The following is a 4296-nucleotide window of genomic DNA, read 5'->3' as shown; positions in this document are numbered from 1 at the left end:
ACCATGAAATCAAATGTAACAGTATGTTAAGTGGATTGCTCACCACCATCAAGTGGAATTTATCCCAGGAATACAAAGATGGCTCAATACACACAAATCTATAAATCTATAATGTGATATATATCACATTAACGGAATGAAGGACAAAAGTCATATAATCATATCGGTAGATTCAGAAAAAGCATTTGATAAAATTAAATATTTTTCATAAGGAAAACTCAAAAAATTAGGTATGGATGGAACACCTCAGCAAAATAAATGCCATAGATAACAAATCCACAGCTAACTTCACACTCAATGGTGAAAACTGGAAATCTTTCCCTTTAAGATCAGGAACAAGACAAGGATGCCCAAATTTTCCACCTCTATTCATGTACTGGAAATCCTAGACAGTAATTAGGCAAAAGAAAAAAAAGGCATCTAAATTGATAAGAAATAAGTTAAAGTGTACCTGTTTGCAGACACATGATATTATATGTAGAAAATATTAAAAGACTCCAACAAAAAACTGTTAGAAAAATAAACAAATTCAATAAAATTGCAGGATACACGATCAAAAATTGTACAAAAATCAGTAGCATTTCTGCACATGAATAGTGGCTAGCTAAAAAAAAGAAATTTAAAAAAATTATGTTTACAACAGCTACAAAGGAGATAAAAGACCTGAACACTGAAAATTACAAAGCATTGATGAAAGAAATTGAGGATGACACAAATAAGTAGAGAATATGCCATGTTCATGAATTGGGAGAATTAATGTTAAAATGTTCATACTACCAAAAGTGATCTATAGATTCAATACAATCCCCATCAAAATTCCATGACATTGTTCCTAAAATTCTATGGAGCATCAAAAGACCCCAAATACCCAAGGAAATCTTGACCAAAAACCAAAACAAACAAAAAAAACCTAGAGGTATCAAACTACCTGATTTCAAAATCTACTCCAAAGCTATAGCAATCAAAACAGCATGGAACTGGCATGAAACAAACACATAGACCAATGAAATGAAATAAAGAGCCCTCAAATAAATCTACACATTTACAGTCAATTGATTTTTGGCAGAGTTTCCAAGAACACACATGGGAAAAGGACAGTCTCTTCAATAAATGGTGTTGGGAAAACTGGCTCTCCACATGCAGAAGACTAATATTAGATCTTTATCTCACATTATATTAAAAAATTAACTCAAAATGGATTAAAGACTTAAATGTAAGAGCTAAAACTGTAAAATTATTGAAAAAAAAGAGAAAAGCTCCATGACATTGGTCTGGGCAAAGATTTTTGGAATATGACCCCCAAAATCACAGGCAACAAGAGCAATAATAGGCTCATGTAATTACATCAAAGTAAAAAGCTTCTGCACAGCAAAGAAAACAACCTATAGAATGGGGAAAATATTTTCAAGCCATACATCTGATAAAGACTTAATGTATAAAATATATAGGGAAGTAAAATGGCTTGATAGTAAGAAAACAAATAACCCAAATTAAAAATAGACAAATTGTAGACTCACTTGGAACCTGACTGCAACCCAAGATGGGTGCTTTCTCCTTCTGCCAGAATAACATTCTGGGGTGCTGTGGCCACCTGACCTGTCAAGACTTATGTAGCTGCCCAGGAACACAGGGTGCTAGAGAACAAAGGACAAAGGACCTGAATAACACTTCTAAAAAGAAGATACACAAATGGCAAGCAGGTATGTGAAAAAAATGCTGACCATCACTAATCAGAGAAATTCAGATTAAAACCACAATGAGATGTCACCTCACACCTGTTATAATGGCTGTTACGAAAAGGACAAAAGATAACAAGTGTTGGCAAAGATGTTAAGAAAAAGGAATTGTCGGTAGTCATGTAAACTAGTCCAGCCACTATGGAAAACGTATGGGGTTCCTAAAAAAAAAAAAAAAATAGAAGTACCAAATGATCCAGCAATCCAACTATTGGGCATACGTCCAAAGAAAATAAAATCGGTATATCAAAGAGATACCTGTACCCCATGTTCATTGCAGCATTATTCACAATAACCAAGATATGGAATCAAGCTAAGTGTCAGTCAGCAGTTAAATGGATAACAGAAATGTGGTATATATGTACATAATAGAATATTATTCAGCCTTTATAAGAGAAGCAAATCCTGTCTTTTACAACAACATGGAGGAATCTGGAGGATATAATGTTAAGTAAATTAAGCCAGGCAGAGAAAGACAAATACTGTATGATTTCACATATATGTGGAATCTAAAAACACTGAACTCATGGAAGCAGAGAGTAGAATGTTAGTTTCCAGGGACTGTGAGGGGAAAGATGGGGGAGATGTTGGTCTAAGTATACAAACTGTCAGGAGAAAAAGCTCAAGAGATCTATAGTTAACGTATTTTATTATTGAAAATCACTACATTATTATGCCATTCAACATCCCTGTGGTCAGCTCTCTGCTAACCTCTTCAAATCCCATCACTCTCTGTCTAGCAAAATTAAAAGAAAAAAATGATTCTAAGATGCTTGCAGTTCTGTAGGTTTGTGCCAAAGTAATCGCGGTTTTTGCCATCACTTTTAAATGGCAAAGAGTTAAGTTGAAAACTTATAGCAAGTAAAGTAGAAATGATGAATTCTGCTGGAGCTAAGGAGACATACCACCAAGCTACGGAGGGAAAGCTCTGGAGGACCACATTCTAGGAATATGTGTGATGAGAGGTAAAGTGATGGTGTGTCCCTTGACATCCTTAGATTTTTGTATCCTTAGACCAACATCTCCCCCATCTTTCCCCTCACAGTCCCTGGAAACTACCATTCTACTCTCTGCTTCTATGAGTTCAATGTTTTTAGATTCCACATGTAAGTGAAATCATACAGTATTTGTCTTTCTCTGCCTGGCTTAATTACTTTTAAATGGCAAAAACCGCGGTTACTTTGGCATCAACCTAATAAAATCCTGCTTCCCAGGTTTTTCACACACTGCTAGCTCTCCCTAACTCATCCATGTTCTTGAACTTAATTTATTTATTCATCAGGCATCATCACTTTACCTCTCATCACAACGTATTCCTAGAATATGGTCCTCCAGAGCATTCCCTCCATAGCTTGGTGGTATGACTCCTTAGCTCCAGGAGAATTCATCATTTCTACCTTACTTGCTATAAGTTTTCAACTTTACTCTTAAACTTGCCTCTACCCAGCCCCAGAATTTGGTAAATATTTTGAATGGAAGTCTGGTTCTCTTTCTCAGATGCCTCGGGTCATTGTTTTATCACCTGAGACCCGAACAACTGCTGATAATTCTGGTTTCTCTGTCCCCTACAGTACCCTCTTCCTGAGCCCAGCTTGAGTTTCAGCTTCTTGCCCTATCCCCAAATCACTAAATACATTCAGAGTAAGCTGTAGATCTTGAGCTTATTTATGAAAATTTCTCTCTCCTTGAAATTGTGCTCCTTTTAGTCCTCACTACTTCTAAGGGTCTTAATCTTTTAATATATAATATGACTTTGTAAAATATATGGTTTTCAAGTTAGTGAAGGTATTATTGAGATGCTAACTACTTCATCACATACTAAGTGGAACAAAGTCTTTGTTGATACAAGATATTTATGACAGGAAAAGAGTTCTCATTAACTTATAATGAGCAATGTAATCAAGGAAAGTATATTTGTTATGTCACCCACTACCATAGAGATCTATATTGTGAAACCAGGAATTGTACAAGTCTTGACTCAAGGGATTAATGTTTATTTTCCTATTAGAATCTGCTTCTCAATCATAAAGAGTAAAATTATGATACTGTATTGCAGCCATAAATCTGGATGAATGATTGTCTTGATTTAAAAAAAATAAAAGGAAGAAGTACATGAATAAGGAACAAGATTTTAAAAGTCAAGAGTAGAGTTGATCTTGCTGTGTTGTTTTCTCTTCATTACTTCTGCCCACAATATTCAATACTTCAAACTGTTTCATTACTAGGCCTAACTCTAGCTCTCTTTCCTAAATAAGTAATTCACATTTTGGCCCTGCAGATGCCTCCAATTCAGACTGTATTTCAGCTTTAAGGACACTGGGACTTTAATCTGCTTCAGTGGTGGGCTGTTATTTATTTATTTATTTATTTATTTTTGAGGTGGGAGTCCCACTCTTGTCACCCAGGCTGGAGTGCAATGATTCAATCTCGGCTCCCTGCAACTTGCCCCTCCCAGGTTCAAGCAATTCTCCTGCCTCAACCTCCCAAGTAGCTGGGATTACAGGCACCCACCACCATGCCCAACTAATTTTAGTATTTTTAGTAGAGATGGGGTTTCACT

At 35.8% G+C, this 4296-nt stretch overlaps 1 non-coding gene across 1 annotated transcript; it reads left to right on the top strand.

Annotated features, from left to right (window-relative positions):
* The first annotated feature begins 1507 nt into the window (after positions 1–1507).
* On the top strand, positions 1508–1632 carry LOC111552714. The gene has a single exon (XR_002734708.1). It is a non-coding gene; the product is annotated as a small nucleolar RNA SNORA77 (small nucleolar RNA).
* Positions 1633–4296: the final 2664 nt, after the last annotated feature.

The sequence above is a fragment of the Piliocolobus tephrosceles genome, chromosome 4, assembly GCF_002776525.5.
Source record: "Piliocolobus tephrosceles isolate RC106 chromosome 4, ASM277652v3, whole genome shotgun sequence".
NCBI classification, from domain to species: domain Eukaryota; kingdom Metazoa; phylum Chordata; class Mammalia; order Primates; family Cercopithecidae; genus Piliocolobus; species Piliocolobus tephrosceles.
This window is presented reverse-complemented; position numbering and strand designations above follow the sequence as displayed.